Genomic DNA, 21,823 nt, shown 5'->3' with positions numbered 1-21,823 from the left:
TGTTCCTTGTCTGGAGAGTGTCATTCCTGTGGCCCTTGTTGCTTTGGTGACTGTTGTCATTCTATTGTGGTTGTTGGGGACTCATGTACCTCTGGGATTGATGGTAGTTCTGTTCTCAGTAGAGCTGGTGAGATCTCTTCTCCTTGACCGGCCGATTGCAGTAAAGAAACAGCTTCACTCGTTGTTCGGATATGCCTGCAGTTGCACCAGTATATTTGGCCGTTCACTTCCACTGCATATGATGCATGTGTCAAGTTTCCACGTAGACTGACTCCTGCTGAGAGTGCTGAAGGTTTGCACCCTGACTGGTTCTCCAATGCTCAGCTCTGGTAATGATTTGCAGTCTTGTCAAACTGAAATTTGGCTTTCTGCCATTTCACCTTCATCTTTTTATTCAAAGACTCTGCTTCCACCACCTTTTCAGGAAGAATGTTCCAAAGAACCCTCTGAGAGAAAAAAATTCACTTCATCTCCTTTTAAATGGGCAAACCCTTATTTTTAAATTGTGACCCTAGTTCTATATTCTCCCACAAGAAGAAACATCCTCTCCACATCCACCCAGTCAAGACCCCTCAGGATCTTATATCTTTCAATCAAGTCACCTCTTACTCTTCTAAACTCCACCGGATAAAATCCTTGCCTGTCCAACCTTTCCTCATAAGCCATCCAGCCCATTCCAGGTATTAGCCTGGTAAACCTTCTCTGAACTGCTTCCAATGCATTTAAATCCTTCCTTAAATAAGGTGACCAATACTGTACGCAGTGCTCGAGGTGTGGTCTCACTAGTGGTCTGTATAACTGAAGCATAACCTCCCTACTTTTGTATTCACTTCCCCTCGCAATATTAGCTTTCCTAATAACCCGTTGTATCTGCATAGTAGCCTTTTGTGATTCATGCACTAGGATACCCAGATCTCTCTGCACCTCAGAGCTCTGCAATCTCTCACCATTTAGATAATGTGCTTCTCTTTTATTCTTCCTGCCAAAATGGATAATTTTACATTTTCCCACATTATGCTCCATTTGCCAGATCTTTGCCCACTCAATTAACCTATCTAAGAACATAGGAAACAGGTGCAGGAGTAGACCATTCGGCCCCTCAAGCCTGCTTTGCCATTCAATAAGATCATGGCTGATCTTCTTGTGTTTTGATTTCCACATTCCCATCTAACCCCGATAACCTTTGATTCCCTTGCCTAACAAGAATGTATCTACCTCCACCTTAAAAATATTCAATAACCCCACGTCCATCACCTTCTGAGGCAGAGAATTCCAATGTCACACAACCCTCTGAGAGAAAAAAATTTCTCCTAATCTCTGTCCTAAAACAGTGACCCCTAATTTTAAAAAAGTGCCCCTAGTTGTGGTCTCACCCACAGGAGGAAACAACTGTTTGACATCCACCTTGTCAAGGCTATTCAGGATCTTATATACTTAAATTAAATAACCCCTCACTCTTCTAAACTCCAGTGGAAACAAACCCAGTCTGTCCAACATTTCCTCATAAGACAACCAACTCATTCCAGGTATCAATCTACTAAAAATAAAAATAAAAATACCTGGAAAAACTCAGCAGGTCTGGCAGCATCTGCAGAGAGGAACACAGTTGTTAAAACATTTCGAGTACGTATGACTTTTCAACAGAACTAAGTAAAAATAGAAGAGAGGTGAAATATAAGCTGATTTAAGGGGTGGGGGGGGTGGGACAAGTAGAGCTGGATGGAGGGCCAGTGATAGGTGAAGATAGCCAAAAAATGTCATAGACAAAAGGACAAAGAGGTGTTGAAGGTGGTGATATTATCTAAGGAATGTGCTAATTAAGGGTAGCAAGCAAGACAAGCAAGGTACAGATAGCCCTAGTGGGGGTGGGGTGAAGGAATCAAAATAGGCTAAAAGGTAGAGATAAAACAATGGATGGAAATACATTTAAAAATAATGGAAGTAGGTGGGAAAAGAAAAATCTATATAAATTATTGGGAAAAAAGTTGGGGGGGGGATTGGAAAGGGGGTGGGGATGGAGGAGAGAGTCCATGATCAAAAATTGTTGAACTCAATATTCAGTCCGGAAGGCTGTAAAGTGCCAAGTCGGAAGATGAGGTGCTGTTCCTCCAGTTTGTGTTGAGCTTCACTGGAACAACGCAGCAGGCCAAGGACAGACATATGGGCATGAGAGCAGGGTGGAGTGTTGAAATGGCAAGCAACAGGGAGGTCTGGGTCATGCTTGCGGACAGACCAAAGGTGTTCTGCAAAGTGGTCACCCAGTCTGCATTTGGTCCCTCCAATGTAGAGGAAACCGCATTGAGACTAAATTGAGGAAAGTGCAAGTGAAATGTTGCTTCACTTGAAAGGAGTGTTTGGGCCCTTGGACAGTGAGGAGAAGGCAAGTAAAGGGGGCAGGTGTTGCACCTTCTGTGGTTGCATGCGAAAGTGCCGTGGGAGGGGGTTGAGGTGTAGGGGGTGATGGAGGAGAGGACCAGGGTGTCCCGGAGGGAACAATCCCTGCGGAATGTTGCCATGGGGGGTGAAGGGAAGATGTGTTTGGTGGTGGCATCATGCTGGAGTTGGCGGAAATGGCGGAGGATGATCCTTTGAATGCGGAGGCTGGTGGGGTGATAAGTGAGGACAAGGGGGACCCTATCATGTTTCTGGGAGGGAGAGGAAGGTGTGAGGGCGGATGCACAGGAGATGGGCCAGACAGGGTTGAGGGCCGTGTCAACCACCGTGGGTGGAAAACCTTGGTTAAAGAAGAAAGAAGACATGTCAGAGGAACTGTTTTTGAAAGTGGCATCATCAGAACAGATGCGATGGAGGCGAAGGAACTGAGAGAATGGGATGGAGTCCTTACAGGAAGCAGGGTGTGAGGAGCTGTAGTCAAGGTAGCTGTGGGAGTCGGTAGGCTTGTAATTGGTGGACAGTCTATCACCAGAAATTGAGACAGAGAGGTCAAGGAAGGGAAGGGAAGTGTCAGAGATGGACCATGTGAAAATGATGGAGGGGTGGAAATTGGAAGCAAAATTAATACATTTTTCCAGATCCAGACGAGAGCATAAAGCAGCACCGAAGCAATCATCGATGTACTGGAGAAAGAGTTGTGGGAGGGGGCCAGAGTAGGACTGGAACAAGTAATGTTCCACATACCCCATAAAGAGACAGGCATAACTGGGGCCCATGCAGATACCCATAGCCACACCTTTTATTTGGAAGAAGTGAGAGAAGTTTAAGGAGAAATTGTTCAGTGTGAGAATAAGTTCAGCCAGACGGAGAAAAGTAGTGGTGGATGGGGATTGTTCAGGCCTCTGTTTGAGGAACAATTGGAGAGCCATCTGACCATCCCGGTGGGGGATGGAGGTGTAGAGGGATTGGACGTCCATGGTGAAGAGGAGGCGGTTGGGGCCAGGGAACTGGAAATTGTTGATATGATGTAGGGTGTCAGAGGAATCATGGATGTAGGTGGGAAGGGACTGGACAAGGGGAGAGAGAATGGACTCAAGATAGCAAGAAATGAGTTCCGTGGGGCAGAAACAGGCTGACACGATCGGTCTGCCGGGCCAGTCCTGTTTGTGGATTTTGGCTAGGAGGTAGAAGCGGGCCATCCGAGGTTGGGAGACTATCAGGTTGGAAGCTGTGGAAGGAAGATCTCCAGAGGAGATGAGGTCAGTAACAATCTTGGAAACAATGGCTTGATGTTCAGTGGTGGGGTCATGGTCCAGGGGTAGGTAGGAGGAAGTGTCTGTGAGTTGACGCTCAGCCTTTGCAAGGTAGAAGTCAGTGCATCAGATAACAATAGCACCACCCTTGTCAGCAGGTTTGATGACAATGTCAGGGTTGGACCTGAGAGAACGGAGTGCAGCAAGTTCAGAGACAGACAGGTTAGAGCGGGTGAAATGAGCAGAGACATTGAGATGACTAATGTCACACTGACAGTTCTCAATGAAAAGATCAAGAGAAGTTAAGAATCCAGAGGGAGGGGTCCAGGTGAAGGGAGAATATTGGAGGCAGGTAAAAGGATCCGTTGAACAGGGAGAGGACTCCTGCCCAAAGAAGTGAGCATGGAGACGAAGGCGGCCAGACCTGCTAAGGTTTTCCAGGTATTTTTATTTTTATTTTTGATCTGGATTTCCAGCATCTGCAGTTTTTTGCTTTTATCAATCTAGTAAACCTCCTTTGAACCGCCTCTGATGCATTTACATCCTTCCTTAAATAAGGAGAACAAAACTGCACACAGTATTTGATGTGCAGTCTCACCAATGCCCTGTATAACTGAAGCATAATATCCTCACTTTCAAGTTCAATCCCTCTCGTAATAAAGGATAGCATTCCATTAGCCTTCTTAATTACTTGCTGCACCTGCATACTAACTTTTTGTGACTCATGTGCTAGAACGCCTAGGTCCCTCCACACTTCAGAATTATGCAGCCATTCTCCATTTAAGTAATTCTCTGCTTTTTTGTTCTTCCTGCCAAAGTGAACAACTTCACATTTTCCCACATTAAACTCCATTTGCCAGATCTTTGCCCACTCACTCAATCTATCTATATCTATCTGCAACCTCCACATGTCCTCTTCACAAAATACTTTCCTACCTATCTTTGTGTCATCTACAAATTTAGCTACTGTGTCTTCACTCCCCTCATCTAAGTCATTGACGTAAATCATAAAAACTTGAGGCCCCAGTACAGACCCCTGTGGGACGCCACTCGTCACATCCTGCCAATCGATTAATAATGAATTATAATTACTTCCCCACCACGGACGTCAAGCTAACTAGCCTATAGTTTCCTGTTTCCTACCTCCCTCCCTTCTTGAATAGAGGGGTTATATCTGCTACTTTCCAATCTGATGGAACCTTTCCAGAATCTAGTGAATTTTACAAAATTAACACCAGCGCATCGACTACCTTATTAGCCACCTCTTTAAGACCTTAGGATGAAGTCCATCGAGACCCAGAGACTTGCCAGCCTGCAGCTCCATCAATTAGCTCAGTACTGTTTCCCTAGTGATTTCAATTTCACCAAGTTCCTTTCTCCCATTCACCTCCTGATTTGCAGCTATTACTGGAATGTTTTTTGTATCCTCTATAGTGAACAGAGAAGCAAAATATTTGTTCATTTCATCTGCCATTTGCTTATTATCTACTATTAACTCCCCAATATCACTCTCTAGAGGACCAACTTCTTTACTTACGCTTTTCCTTTTTAAATACCAGTAGAAGCTCTTGCTATCCATTTTTACATTTCTAGCTAACTTTCCCTCATACTCTAATTTCTTTCTCCTGATTAACCTTTTAGCCATTCTCTGACATTCTTTATATTCTGTCCAATCATCTATCCTGCAACTCATCCTTGCGGAGTTGTATGCTTTTACCTTAAGTTTGATGCTTTCCCTAACATCTTTAGTAAACCATGGATGGTGGGTCCTCCCCTTAGAATTTTTCTTTATAGTAGGAACGTACTTATTCTGAATACTCTGAAATATCCCCTATCAGATCATATTTATTTACTTCAATGTGGGCCATCAATTCATTTACTCTGTTATGAATACAATGTGCATTCAGGTAGAGAGCCTTTAGTTTTTTCTTTTTGTTACCTTTGTAACATCTAGTCTTGATTGTTGATATATTCTTAGGTTTTTTGTCTCTGTCCCTTCCTGCCATCCTCTGACCCTCATTTTTCATATTACTGTTTTGCTCTCCTATCTTGACTCTGCACCTTGAATTGCTACCTCTGCCCAAATTGATCCCTCACCCCTCTTGTTTACTCTTGTTCACCCTCTTGCTCACACCTCATCTATATCTTTTTGTGGCCTCCTTATGTCCTCTTCACAACTTACTTTCCTACCTACCTTTGTCTCATCAGCAAATTTGACAACCATCCCATCCATCCCTTCATCAAAGTCATTTATACAAAATTGTAAACAGTTGAGGTCCCAGCACTGACCCCTGTGGCATACCATTCATCGTCAACCTGAAAAGACCCAATTATGCCTACTGTCTGCCTCCTGTTAGCCAGCCAATCTTCTATCCATATCAAGATGTTGCCCCATACCATGAGCTTTTATTTTAGCAATAACTTCTGAGGCGACACTTTATCAAATTGCATTTGTCCTCTCGATATAAATTTTGAGCCATCATTTAGCCTCAACCTTGCTTTCAAGGGCTTCTTTTTCAGATTGCCATGTTGAGCCACTTCACACACATCTGTGAAGGTCATTATGTTGCACGATTCACCAGTGTCTGATTTTTCTTGTGCACTTGGCGCTTTCCCTCTGTGGTCATCATGGTCACAATCACAAACCATTTGTCGCCTATGGAGTTGACTGAACCAACCTGTTGTATCATGTATGGTTCTTCATCAGACTCATCTGCTGATATCTCTCCAGTGGCCATCTGTAAAGGTTTGTTTTGCTTTTTGTCTGGTGAAACACTTGTGTGTCAAAAGCTTCTTGCAGTTAAAACATTGCTTTCTCCATACTAGACAATCCTTCTTTATCTGTTTATGCTGTCCTCCGCAGTATTTGCATCCTGCCCTTTGTCTATGATTGCTCCGCTCTTTCAGCTTAGACAGTCTCTCAGTATAATGCATCTCCTAGTCTGCTCTGCCATATATATGCTTTAGCTGACGCCTCACAACTTCCGCATTTTGACACACATCCATCACTTTCTTTGGTTTAGTTCCTCATCTTTCAGTAGACTTGGTCTCACCAAGGGGTCTCTCATGCCTAAGACTATCTTAATCAGATCATCTTTTAGCTGCCTGAATTCACATGATTCTGCTAGCTGCATTACTGCTGTGATGTACCATTCAATGGTCTCATTTTCACTCTGAACTCTAGTGTCGATTATATAATATTCAAATGTAACATTCACTCAGGGTTCAAAATGTGCACCCAAGGCTTTCAAAATCTCTGTCGCCTTTTTCCTTTACTCGTCTATTAGATTTAGGGTGGTATACACTGTATAGCAGTTCTTCCCCAGCAGTGTTAACAGTGTGGCTACCCTTATTGGTCCAGGCTTGTTCATTAAGTCATTGCAATCTCGTTCTTTTGCCATATAAGTGGAAAACTGTCAATTATGCAACGTATCACCATTCATTTCGACTGGAGATGGAATTGGAAAGTTTACAAAGTTTGCCACGTTCACTCACCCAATATTTTTAGTAGCTTTCTGCAGATGTGTACTTTTCTTTGTGCCTCTCTGAGTTGTGTCTCACTTGCAGCCTTTGTCTAATTTCTTTTGTCTTTTTCAGCTACTATTTTTTTGCAGATTTTGAACCTTGCTGTATTCCTGGGTTTTCAGTGTTTTTGCTGCACATTTTCCTGGGTTCAAAAATCTAGCTTGTCTCCACTTCTGTACACCATGTTTCATGTATAAGGACAGCAGTCTTCATTAGTGTCTGTCTCAGTGAAAGTCTTTATTAAACTGGCTTAAGATGTCTGCCTACAGATGGAGCCTCATGCTTGGCCTAAATAGCCAAGTGGTTATGGTACTGGGTTTGTAACCCCAAGATCAAGAGTTCAGATCTCACAATGGGAAACAATGTAACTTCATCTGAAACAGATGGGAACGGGTTTGTACTCGAAAGAGTTACAGATGGAGCCTCATGGCATAGTCACACTATAGTCAACTATAAAAATCCAGATGTGTCAATCAGACTGATTGCATTTCAAAACCCAAGCAGTCACTGTTGGACTTTAGGTAACTGAAATTTATTCACTGTAAACCAGTGACTCTTGGCGTGTGCAGTTTCGAACTGCAAGATATGAACATCATGTGTTATTCTGAGCTTTGAAGGTGTTATGACTAACCCATGCAGTCAAAAGAGAAACCTCTGTTTAACTTCCTTCATCAGCATCATTTGAAAAAGCTGAACAAGACCTTTTCTTTCCCTGAAGTGATCCAGAAGCCACATGGGAGGGGTAGGCACCAAGAGAACTACATTGTGCCCTGTGGAGACTACCCAATTAATTTTATTGGACAGGACATCTTTCCAGATTAGGTCTTCCTGAAATCAATGTCTACAGATGTACATACATGTTTCCAGACTATGTGCTGAGGACAGCAGGATGGATTTTCACCCATGATGCCGCAGAAATTGGGTGAGCTAGCAACTGGAAAATACATAAGTTCAGGTGGCAAAGCCCACTACAGCCTCCCTATACTAATACAAAAGCAAAATGCTGCAGGTACTGGAAATCTGCAATAAAGACAGAGAATGCTTTAAATGCATAGCAGGGTTTTGTGCATACTTTAACAATTTCCCACATTACTAGTATTTCAGCTGTACAGGGGCAGCAAAACTAGAGACATGGCTATTTCTGGAACATTACAGTTATGATGTTCTCCCATCTCATAGCTTTATCTGTATCCAGTGTACTTAGCCATTTCTTAATATCATTTGGAATTAATCAAATTGCCTGAAAATGGGCATATGTGATTCTGGGGACTTCAGGCAGCTATGTTCTCCAGGACTCATCAGGTCAATAAATAATGGTGTCACCAAGTTACTCTTGGTGATGAACATTGAAGTCATCCTCCCAAAGTAAATTTTGTGCTTTTGCTACCCTCAGTCTTTATTCCAAGTGGTGTTCAATATGAAGAAGCACTGATTCATTAGCTGACAGAGAATAATAGATGGTAATCAGCTGAAGATTTCCTTGCCTGTGTTTGACTTGATGCAGTGAGGCACTATGGGATCCAGAGTTAGTGTTAAGGTCTCCCGGGAACACACCTTCCCATTGTATGCTACTTGTCTCCACCTTGGGTGGATCTGTCTTGCTACTGGGGCAGGACGTGCCCAGGGATGTTGAGGGAGTGTCTGGAATCATGCTATCAGGCTTTGGCTGGATCAGGCTGTTGCTTGACTGGTCTGTGGGATGTGGGACAGTTCTCCAATTGTTGCACAATTCCACAGATGTTAGCTTTTAAAACTTTGTAGGTCAGCTGGGCTGGATGTACCTTTGGCCAGTTTGAATCTGATCCCTGGGTCAAAACCAAATGTTCCTTCCAGTTTTATTCTTATTGTAATTTTGCTTAAATTAATCTTTGAATTATTTCAAAATCATTTAGAAAGCATTAGAATATCCTGGGTCCTGATTTTAACTGGCCATCTATTCCTTTGAGTTAATTCTTCTTTTGTTTAGATTATATCTGGACTGATAAGTAAGATATGTGTGTGCAATATGTGCAGGGGGAGGCACAGGCATAGGGGGAGGTGATGGCATAGTGGTGTTGTTGCTGGACTAATAATTCAGAGACCCAGGGTTATGCGCTGGGTCCCAGGTTCAAATCCTGCCACAGCAGATGGTGGAATTTGAATTCAATTAGAATCTGGAATTAAAAGTCTGATGATGACCATGAATCGATTGTTGTAAAAACCCATCTGGTGCACTAATGTCCCTTTCTGCTGTCCTTACCTGGTCTGGCCTATATGTGACTCCAGACTCTTAAATGCCCTCTGAATAAGGGTAATAAATGCTGGCCTAGTCTGTGATGCCCACATCCCAGGAATGAATAAGGAAAAAGATATGTGAAACTGAAGGAAAAGTACAGTAGATGTTTGGAAATCTAAAATGTAAAAATTACAGTAAATATTCAGCAGGTTAAGCAACATCTGTTCTCACCACAGATGCTGCCTGACCTGCTGCGTATTTCCAGTAACTTCTGTTACCTATCACAGTGTCTGAAGATATTTGATTGATTTGTATTCTCCTTGACCCTTGTTGAATTATTCCAGGCTGCTACTTTAGATTTATAAGTTAACTAAACTCTAAAGCAATAACTAATGCTGCAGGAGGTTGAATGTAAGATAGACAATTTCTTTTCAGTATTACATTAAATTTGATCTTTCTCCAGTTGGACTTTTTGACATCTTACATGCCAGTCAGACAATGGAACCATTTTTGGACATTTGAACCAACACAATGTCACTTCCACTATACTGCAGATGAAATGTGTGGTGCTGTAACATATGATTCCACATAAATGGGCCATGTTGAAAATTCAGTATTAGGAATTAAATGACACTAGCGTTCTTTCTCTTTCACACGCCCTCATGGTAACCCATATATCATGGTAATTAATAACTTAAATTCAGTTTAAAGAAAAATCTGAAAATTCAAACAAATCTTGTATCAGTAAAAATGACAAAGAAGTGATCAGATTGTTGTAAAAGCCCAAATGATTCACTAATGTCTTTTACAAAAGGAAACCTGCTGTCCTTGGTGTATCCTATATGTGATGTCAGTTCGATCAAAACATTTCAAGATAGAGGCCTGCCATCACTTCCTCAGGACAACAAAGGTTGGGCAATAAAATCCCAGAGATCTACATCCTGAGAATGAATTAAAAAAACACAACACACTTAGAAGCTAAATATTAATATATACTAATAAATGTGAAAACCCCACCAAAATTTACATTCCAAATAATATCTTTGTTTCACTGGGTAGAGCCTTCTCTGGATTAAGAACACACCTCCACCACTTAAAACATCCATGTTTAAATCGGCCAGTCATTTATATCAGTGAAAGTTGGATAACCATTATCATTTGCATTAGCATCAAATTCAAAGTTGCCAATCATAGTGTCTTAAATGTTCTATTTATTTTGCAAACAGCTGTACTTACTCATCTATGATATTTTATATGTGAAACTTAAACAGTTGTGCTGCTCCTCCAGTTTCTTGATGACCGAGGCTATGGTGAGATTGCCATTGCGGAGTTCTGGAACCTTGGTCAGACCTAAGGTTAGGTGTATGGCCTGGCTATAGGGAAGCGTGTTCACCATGTGGGGCTGCACATCCTAATTGCCTTATAACAAATATTTCATGATGTTACAAAGGCAAAAGCTGCAACAAAAATGGAGAAGCCAATGTTCAGCCCCAAATGTTGAATATCTATGATGGTATAGCTCTTCACCAGTAAGTTGACTGTTTGATTCAGTTGATTATGGTGTATCTCCACCTTTAGTTGAAATGAGCAATATTGTTGCTGCTTTGTTCCTTGGAGCTTATTAAATAGCAAACTGGATGTTGCAAAGAACTCATCCAGTTGTTAGGTGCAAAAAGCTTAACCAAGGAAAACATCTTCAGTGAAACTTCTTTCCCAGTAGGATACCTGTAGTGAGAGTAACATATTATGCCAATCATGGCATAAAGCAGATAAATAATGTCCACACGAACACACCCACTATAAACGCCAGGGAGTAGACTTTGCTATGCTAAGGTGAGAATATGGGCACAAAATTATTCAGCCTTCGCACTATGTATTTGGAAGAAATCTGCTGGAATGGCAGCAAGTGGCCTTGTGAAAGTGGAGCTTCTGCCCCTGCCCACCCTTCTACCCAACCCTGTGCCCACACACCACAAAGCCTTCAATGTGAGCCCCAGACTTCAGTCAGGATCCAATATGCTATTGGTCTCGGAAAAACCAGCAGAATTTGGGCCCACCTTTGGGGCCAGGCCGTGATTGGAGCCTGGGCCCAAGAAGACCAGATTGCACAACTGTTGGGGGAAAGCAATACCTGAAACCCTAAGGTCAGCCTGTTTCTTCTGGGTTTCCTGGATATTGAGTGGAGCGGACTGCCACATGTACCCAGACAGCAATGAAGTTTCATTTTTGGAAACCATGCCTCCCCGACCCTAAAAACTTTGCTTGGGTTAATGGCAGAGTTCAAGGTAGCCATGACTCTGCATAATTACAGAGAGCCCACTCCTCATAGATTTTCTGGGCCTATTTTCCCATTTAGCATTCATTTAATTTCCAGTGTTTACATTCACTAAAATCTGCAAAAGAGGTTTCTTTGTTCAGTCTTTAAAGATTATAGTTTGAATGATGATGATGATGAAAGCACGCTGTCATCGTTTTTAAGATGGGTAACCTGAGTTGTTTTGAAATGTTACCAACTTGTAGAATGGTAACAGTAGAGCTCACTTTGCTGGGTATAGAATCTCAGGAGCACATGAACAGGAGCAGCAAGTAATGGCATCTACGGACGGGGACCCATGATGGCAGATCATTAATCCCATTGCACTACCAGCTGTGAGGAGGGAGGATATACTAAATGAATCATCAAATGAGCCATATGAGTTGAGCTCAGGAATTAAAAGTGGGCAGCCACACCACCCCCAAATAGTGACAGGGAGATAGAAGAGCAAATATGTAGGCAAATTTTTGAGTGCAAAAACAATAGTGCAATAATAGTTGGGGGCTTCAAATACCCTAATATTAACTGAGATACAAAGAGTGTATTAGGCACAGAGGGCACAAAATTCTTGAACTGCATTCAAGAGAACTTTTTAGCTAGCATGTAACAAGCCCAACTAGAGGGAGTGCAATTCTAGATTTAGTATTAGGAAATGAAGCTGGGCAAGTGGATGAAGTGGCAGTGGGTGAGCATTTTGGAGATAGTGACCATAATATAATTATGGAAAAGGATAAAGATAGAATAGGAGTAAAGGCTATAAATTGGGGAAAGACAAATTTTATGAAGCTGACAAGTGATCTGGCAAAAGTGGACAGGTTACAGCTAATTGTGGGGAAATCAGTGACAGCCCAGTGAGAGCCATTCAAAAGCAAGATTCTACGGGCATAGTGTATACATGCCCCCACAAAGAAAAAGGGTAGTACTTCCAAATCTAGAGCCCCTTGGTTATCTAGAAGTATACAAGGCAAGATAAAGCAGAAAAAGAAAGCTTATGACAGTCAAAAAAGAATTAATACTCTAAAAAGCCTAGAGGACTATAGGAAGGTGCAGGTGCGAAGTAAAAGAGGAAAGCAAAGAGAGGATATTAAAAAATATTGGCAGGTAAAATCAAAGAGAATCCAAAGATGTTTTACTAGTAAACTAAGTGCAAGAGAATAATTAAGGAAAGGGTAGGGCTGATCAGAGATGTATATGGTAACTTATGCTCTGATGATGAAGATGTGGGCAGGGTTCTCAATGAGTACTTTGTCTCTGTCTTCACTAAAGAGAGGGATGAAGCCGATATTCTGGTTAAAGAGGAGGATTGTGAAATATTAGATACACTAAGCATAGTGAGAGACGATGTACTGAGGGACTGACCTCCTTGAAGGTGGATAAGTCACCAGGGCCAGATGGATTGTTTTCCAGGCTGTTAAAGGAAATCAGGGAGGAAATAGCAGATGATCTGAGAATCATTTTCCAATCCTTACTAGATACAGGTGAGGTACCAGAGGATTGGAGGTCTGTGAGCATTGTACTATTATTTAAAAAGGGTGCAAGGGATAGACCAAATAATTATAGGCCGGTCAGTCTGACTTCTGTGTTGGGCAAATTATTAGAATTAATTCTGATGACAGGATAAACTGTCACCTAGAAAGGGATGGATTAATCAGGGATAGTCAGCATGGTTTTGTTAGGGGAAGGTTGTATTTCACCAATTTAATCAAATTTCTTGCGGAAGTAACAAGAAGGATTGATGAGGGTAATGCAGGAGATGTTGCCTTCATGTATTTAGTAAGGCATTTGACAAGGTCCCACATGGCAGACTGGTCAGAAAAGCAAAAACCCATGGGATATAGGGGAATGTGGCAAGTTGGATTCAAAATTGGCTCAGCAACAGAAAACAAAGGGTAATTGTTGATGGATACTTTTGTGAATGAAAAATGGTTTCCAGTGGCATTCCACAGGGCTCAGTGTTGGGTCCCTTGCTGTTTGTTGCATATATTCATCATTTGGATTTAAATGTGGATGGCATGATTGGGGAATTTGCAGATGACACAAAAATTGGCCATAGTGAAAAGGATAGCTGTTTTCTCCAGAATTATATCAACTGTTTGGTTGAGTGGATGGAAAAGTGGCAGATGGAATTCAAACCAGAGAAGGGTGAGGTAATGCATTTAGGGAGGGCAAACAAAGCTAGGGAATACACAATAAATGGGAGAATATTTAAAGGGGTAGAGGAAGTGAGAGGGGTAGAGGAAGTGAAAGACCTTGGAGTGCATGTCCACAGGTTCTTGAAGGTGGCAGGATAGGTAAATAAGGTGGTAAAGAAAGCATATTGAATGCTTTCCTTTATTGGATGAGGTATTGAATACAAAAGCAGGGATGTAATGCTAGAACTGTGTAAGACACCGGTTAGGCCCACCGTGATGTCCTCTACCCCCAATCTGGCCACAGGAGGCCCACCAGTCTCAGCACTCCGGCTTGGGGGGCAGTGGCAGTGGTGGCCAGTGTCAATGCTGCACAAAAGAGGAGGTTGGCCATCCAGTGCAGAAAACAGATGAATGATCTCATCCGTGCCACCAGGGTAAGGCAACCATCTCATCATTCTAAACTCACACATTCACAAGCCCATCACACATTCACTGGCATCTCACTCACTGCCAGCTCAAAGGACATCACCAATCATTCTCTCACACACCCTCACATCTCTATTTGGGCTCATCTCCTCTGAAGACTGCCTCCTCAGCCCTCGCCCTTTTGAGGCCACCTGCACAGATTAATGTGTCCCCACACACACCCTGGGATACCCCCCCTCCCCAATAATGCCCTACCCCTGCAACTTCTTCCCTTGCCTGAGGCCACTTTTTCCCTTTCTCAGGCAAGCCATAGCCCTGCAGCCAATGAAAAGCTGGTCTTGTAAGTAGAGCCCTGCCCATGAGCGCCCCCTAAAAGTGATGTGGTGCTGCCTGCGAAGCCTGATGCTGATGACCACAAGTGCTGCCCAAAAAAAAGAAGGCAAACAAGCTTTAAAGTCCCGAGTGAAGTGCAGGTCGCTAGGTACACGTCATTTATGTTCAGTGTGAAACATCGACCCAGCATGGGCTTAGAATGATGCAGATGTATTACAATGAAATTCTCAACATCCAGCAGTGGGAATGCAGTCTGCATTGATGAGCAGAGCAGATGGTTGCAAACTGGTTTCACAACGGCATGAAACTGCTTTTTGGCTATCCCGCTATATCGTCTGCTCATGCCCACCAAGATGCCCGATGCCAGTCGGCACAGAAAATTCTGCCCATTGGCTTTTCTGGGGTACAGGGCATGATTGATGCATCCCCTTGAAGAGGAAAGCCTCTTATTTGAATGAAAAGGGCACTAATCAATTAATGCGCAGCTTATGTGCAGTCATTAGCATAAAATTAATCAAGTTTTCCTGCCAGCTCATACAATTCCTCATCTACAGGCAGCCCATCTTTCGACCTTGTATGAAGATCAAGAACTGAAGGGAGGAAATCATGCCTGGTTCTTTTGCTATAGTAATGCAGTATCATTGAATCACAGGATCTTTACAGTGCAGATGGAAGTCATTCGGTCCATTGAGTCTACACTGGCTCTCTGAAAGAGCATTCCGCCTAGTCCCACTCCCCTGCCTAATGCCCGTAACCTTGCTAACTAATTCTTTTCACGTAGCAATCCAATTCCCTTTTGGATATCTCAATTGAACCTGCTTCCACCACCCTTTCAGGAAGTTCATTCCAGACTCCAACCACACTCTCAGTGAAAATATTTTTCCTCACATCACATTTACTCCTTTTGCCAATTATTTTGAATTTGTGCCCTCTAGTTCTTGATGCTCTCTTGAGTGGAACAGTTTCTCACTATTTGCCTTGTCCAAACCCCTTAAGATCTTGAATACCTCTATCAAGTCTCCTCTCAGCCTTCTTTTCTCCAAGGAAAACAGTCCCAACCTCTCCAATCTATCATTATGGCTATAATTGTTTATCCCTGGAATCATTCTTGCGAATCTTCTCTGTATTCTCTCCAATGCCTTCACATCCTTCCTGAACAATGGCGCCCAGAATTGGATGCAGTACTCCAGATGAGGTCTAACTAGTGTCTTATACAAATTCATTATGACCTCCTTCCTCTTGTATTCAATGCCCCTATTAATAAAGCCTAAGATACTATATGCTTTACTAACTGCTCTCTCAACATACTCTGCCATGTTCAATGACCTATGTACATATACATCAAGGTCCCTCTGTTCCTGTATCTCCTTTAGAGTCTCTCCATTTATTTTATACTCTCTTACTATATTCTTACTGCCAAAATGGATCACCTCAGACTTCTCTGCATTGACCTTCATCTGTCACTCGTCTGCCCATTCCACAAAATCTATGGCCTTTTGAAGTTCAAGACTGTCCTCATCTTGGTTGACAACATTTCCAATCTTCATATCATCTGAAAATTTTGAAATCGTGTCCTGCACACCACAGTCTCGGTCATTAATATATATCAGTAAGAGCAAGGGTCTCAACACTGACCCCTGGGGAACTCCTCAACAAACCTTCCCACAATCTGAAAAACAACCATCTATCACTTCTCTCTGTTTCTTGTCACTCAGCCAATTTCTTATCCAAGTGCCTACTTTACCTTTTATTCCATGACCTACAATTTTGCTCACAAGTCTGTTGTATGGCACTATATCAAATGCCTTTTGAAAATCCATATACACTACATCAACAACGTTTCCCTCATCGACCTTCTCTGTTACCTCCTCAAAAAAACTCCAGCAAGTTAGTTAAACATGACTTTCCCTTAATGAATCCATGCTGGCTTTCCTTAATTACCCTGCACTTGTCTAAGTGACTATTGATTTTATCCTGAACTATAGTTTCCAGAAATTTCCCTGCCACCCCTTTATCCTTGCACCGCTTTTTGAACAATTTGCAATTCTCCAGTCCTCTGGCACCTCCCCTCAGAAGATTATCACTAGTGCCTCTCACTTCCCTCAGTAACCTTGGATGCATCTCATCTGTTTTGGTACCTTATCTATTTTAAGTAAAGATAGATTTTCCAACACCTCCTCTTTCTCAATTGTAAATTCTTCTAGTGTACCAGTCAGCTCCTCTCTCACGTCTGCCTAGGTAGCATCTTTTTCCTTTGTAAAGGCAAATGCAAAGTACTCGTTTAATACCTCTGCTATTTCTCCAGCCATCATATGCAAGTCCCCTTTTTTGTCTCTAATCAGCCCTACTCTTTCCTTTACCACCTTTTTATTATTTACATGCTTATAGAGGACCTTGGGATTCCCTTTTATGTTTGCTGCCAGCCTCTTTTCATGCTCTCTCTCCTTGCTTTTCTTATTATTTTCTCCGTTTCCCTTCTGGTCCTTCTATATTCAGCCTGATTCTCCATTGTATTTTCTACCTGACATCTTTGTACGCTCACTTCTTCCTTATCATCTTCACTTCTATCTCTCTCGTCAACCAGGGTGCTCTGGATTTATTTTTCCTACCTTTCCCTTCAAGGGAACATACCTTGAAATTGTCTGCAATACCTTTTCTTTGAAGGTGACCCATTGTTCAGCCACTGTCTTTTCTGCCAACATTTGATTCCAACTCACTTGACTCAGATGCATTCTCATTCCATCGAAGTTGGCTTTCCCCCAATTAATTATCCCTGCTCTGGATTGTTCCTTGTCCTTTTCCATGACCAACCTAAACCTCATGATCCAATGATCACTGTCCCAAGAGCCTTTCCCACTGATGTTTGATCCAACTCATTCCCCAAAACCCAGGTCCAAAAATGCATGTCTTCTCGTTAGACTGGAAACATGCTGCTGCAGAAAATTATCTTGAACACATTCCAGGAACTCTCACCCCTCTCGTCCCTTTGTGCTATTGCTATCCCAATCTACATTTGGATAATTGAAGTCCCCCATTATAATTACTCTACAATTCTTGCACGTCTCTGTAATTTTTTTGCAGATTTGTTTCTCCACATCTCTCCCACTAGTTGGTGGTCTATACGCTACACCAATCAATGTTATTGCACTTTTTTCATTCCTTACCTCTAGCCAGAGAGATTCTGTTCTTGACCTCTCTGGAGCCAGGTCAAAACAGACACCTGGCACAAAGAAGGACAGGACTGGGTGTTAAATATTCACAGTACTGTGATGCCATCTTTAACCAATATTGCCACTCCCCACCACCCCCCTTTTCTTTTTTATGCCTCTCCCAAATGCCTCATATTCAGGAATATTTAACACCCAGTCCTGCCCTTCTTTGAGCCAGGTGTCTGTTTTGGACCTGGCTCCATCTCTTGAGGCAGAGCAGTAATATAATGAATCCCTTCTTTCCAATAGAATTGCTATTGAGAAAACCATTGGAATGGTGAAACAGAGGTTCTGATGCCTACATTGTTCTGTGGGTATCTAAGATCATAGTTACATACTGTTGTCTGCAATCTAGCATTGATAGAAGCATCTACTTGCATGTTGGGATGGCAGGGGAAGTGACTGACACCAGTAGAATTGGAGCCTTCTGGGGATAGGGAGCACATCCATAGACTATTGAAGCTTTCCTGCTTCTATTGGCCTGTCTACCATTCTCCATGTAGACCTTAGGACTTCCAAACCCATTGGAACATTGTAGATGACATTTTCTTACATTTTACCTCTTCCCTGAGCCTATCCACTGGTGCTGCCACAGAGACAACATCTATATTACAGCAATCTTAGAATTTATAAGAGAACTTAAGAATATCAACAAGGTGTGAACTATGAGCAGTGACTTAGCAGATGGTCCTGGATCCGCCACAAGGCTGTCTACATGCTCCTATAGCATGCATCAACACCTCACACATGCAGGATGTGAATTTGAATACATTTGTTGCCATGGTGCAGAAGGATAAAGGCATATCAGCCAGCGATCAATAGTCTATTATACCCCAAAGGCATTGTTTGTTTTGAATGCAAATCATGAGATTTGGATCTACTGTGTATGAGAGGTGAGACTTCCTGCTCTTTTGGCAGAGGAGCACGACTTCTTCTCCTTCCTGTTCCTGTTTTCCAGTGTGCTGTAATTCCCCGGATACTCTATCTATACCTTCCCAGTGGAAATGTAACTGGGTGGCTGCATTTCAAGTTTTGGAATTGTGACGAGCTGCCAGCTGATTTGTTTCCTGTAGGTGCAGTGGTATCTGGCCTCCAACTGCTGTGCCAATCATGTGAACATGTAAAGATGGTCAAAGAGAAAGTCACACTCAAAGTTATTTTTAAGTGTTGTCATTGGTTGGCAGAAGATTGTCATCTGCACAGGAGGCTCTGAACATTTCCTGAAACACTGACCAGGATTGCGAACGAAGAAAAGAAACAAAAAAGACGTGCCTTCAGTGGGGATATACCCAACTGCTTCACTATGTCTTGCTCTGAGAAGCTGCTTTGGGAGAATTTGATTGTCTATTTTTCTGCTGGAGTACTGAACTCCTGATTCTCCTTCAGTAGCTGTTGCCTGACTTTTATTGAATGTTGTTCTCCTGCAGTAAAAGTTTACAGTTTCATAGATACATGCAGCATCAGTGCATGATCACAATATCATAGAAACTTACAGCACAGAAGAAGCACCTTTAGCCTGTTGTGCCTGCGCTGGGTCTTAATCAGTGCAGTCATGCTTAGTCTCACATTCTTGTTTCTTTATCCGTAATCCTGTAAATTCCTCAACCTTATTACCACTCCAACCCTTTGCAGGTGGTGATCCAGGTCCCAACAACTCTGTAAGTGAAACAAATTATTCTCATCTCTCCTCTCAATTTTTTACCAATGATTTTGAATCTATGGCCTTTGGTTATTGACTCATTTGCCACAGGGAATAGTTTTTCTCCCTCTGTCAAAACCGCTCATCTTGAAAATCTCTGTTGGGTCACCTCTTAACCTTCCCTGTTCCAAAGAAAGCAGTGCTAACTTCTCCACCATCTCCTCATTAATGAAGTTGCTTATCCCAGGTTACACTCTGGTAAACCTTGGCTGCACCTTTTCCATGGTCTTTGCATTTATTCTGAAGTGCGGTACCTGGACTTGTCCACAATCCTCCAGCTGAGGGCTAACCAATGATTCATAAAGTTCGAGAATGATCTTGTTCCTTTTATATTTTATGCCTCTATTTGTAAACCCTATATAAAGTGTTCATCACTTTATCAATTTTCTCTAGCTCCTTTAAGGATTTGTGTACATGGGCACCATATTCTCTCTACTCCCTTTTCAAAATCATACCATTTATAGCATACTGACTTTTCATTTTAGTCCTCCCAAAGTGTGTCACTTCACTCTTCTCCACATCTGCCACATGTCTGGCCATTTCACCATCATGTCACCCTGAAGCCTATCATTACCTTCATCATGATCTCCTACGTTTCAAAATTTCATATTATCTGCAGCTTTATAATGTCATTTCCTACACCCGAGTAGATGTCACTTATAAAAATTGGAAAATATGTCACTTATATAAACAGACCCTTGGGGAACACAACTTCCAATCACACCTCAATCTGAAAACGTCCAATCACTACTATCCTTTGTTTCTGGGATGGCATGCTGAACTTATCCTTTTCCCTTTATTTATATATTGGCAATGACTATGTTTATTGTGTTAAGTTGCTGCTCTTTCATGAATTACATCCTTACTTTGGCTTATGAGCCTGGATTTTTTCCTATAGCGGGCGGGCTGGGTGGAAGCGGGCGGAGCCGATCGCTGCCTGCAATCGGCTGCATGCTGCCATTTTACGTGGGCAGGCCAATTAAGGATGGAGCTGCCTCAGGGAAATTGAATGTCTAATAAGATAATGACAGAATCAAATTAAAAATTTGTTCAAACATGTCCCCTCATGTGATTGTGTCACATGAGTTGGGACATGTTTGTAAAGGTGGGAAAATTTACTTAATTTTATAAAAGCTTCAGGAGACCTCATCCCGCCTGTGGATGAGGTTTCCTGAAAAGCTGCTTGGGCTTTTCGCCTGTCTGCCAACCTTAAGGTTGGATGGGCAGTATTCTAACTACGTTAATTAATCCCTTAATGGCCTAAATAGGCCTTTAACTCAGCTGACTCCGGCGATGATGTCGGGACGTGCGCCTGACATCATCGTGTGTCATTTTACGCATCAGCTTGTCAGGCCCGCCCCCGCACGCCATGGAAAGCTTCTATGACTTATGACCAGGAAGCCTTTCCAAAGTGGGCATCAGATTGTGTCATGTTTACAAGATGTTTTAGTACCAAACAAAGAACATTGAGTAACAGGAATTACTGGATTGTTGCCATAGAGCAAACAAACATGGGGGAGAATCTTTGGATCAGCAAGCGGAGGCGGGGCAAGCTCACTGAGATGTAAAATAATGTGGGATGATGTCGAGCATGCATTCCGATGTCGCCGCGCGTCATTTAGGCTGTGTGCCTGCTGAACTGTCAAAGGCCTATTAAGACCATCTAACTAACAATTAAAATAATTAACGGAGCTGCCTGTCCAACCTTAAGGTTGGTGGGCAGGCGAAGAGCCCAGGCGACCTTCGCATTTTTCATGGAACCTCATCCACAGACGGGATGAGTTTTCATGAATGATTTTAAATTTTCTCAAAAATTTTTATTGAAACTAATGCACATGTCCCAGCTCTTGTGATAGTTTCACATGAGGGGACATGTCATAAACATTTTTTCAACACTTTATTGAACTGTTAAAACTTTCTGCGCTCTTTCATGCGCACGTGCGAAAGAGCGCACTCCCGACTCAGGGAACCCCCCCGCCCGCACAGGGAGTGGACAGCGCTTCCAGGTGCGCATCACGCTGGGTGGGCCTTAATTGGCCTGCCCACGTAAAATGGCGGCGCGGACCTGATCAGGGGCGCCGATTGGGTCCACGCCCGCCCACGCCCACCCCCGCACAACCCCCCCAACGGGGGGAAAATTCTACCCATGTAAAAGTTACACTTATTTCCAGATGATGGCTTTGGCACAGTGATGACATTGTTGATGGCCTTAGTCATCTCTGGTCATGCCATGCACACCATGGCCTTTAAGATCTTCGTTCCATATGAAACAGTGCATACCCCACTTTGCTCTATTTCCTGTAGCAGCTGCTCAATTATCTTA

The 21,823-nt window shown here is 42.6% G+C and overlaps 1 protein-coding gene across 1 annotated transcript in view; it reads left to right on the top strand.

Moving 5' to 3' along the window:
• Positions 1–21,823, top strand: part of kcnh8 (potassium voltage-gated channel, subfamily H (eag-related), member 8) — a 409,192-nt gene that overhangs the window by 298,933 nt on the left and 88,436 nt on the right. The gene's annotated exons all lie outside the window — the stretch shown is intronic.

Source organism: Carcharodon carcharias, chromosome 3 (genome assembly GCF_017639515.1).
Source record: "Carcharodon carcharias isolate sCarCar2 chromosome 3, sCarCar2.pri, whole genome shotgun sequence".
NCBI classification, from domain to species: domain Eukaryota; kingdom Metazoa; phylum Chordata; class Chondrichthyes; order Lamniformes; family Lamnidae; genus Carcharodon; species Carcharodon carcharias.
This window is presented reverse-complemented; position numbering and strand designations above follow the sequence as displayed.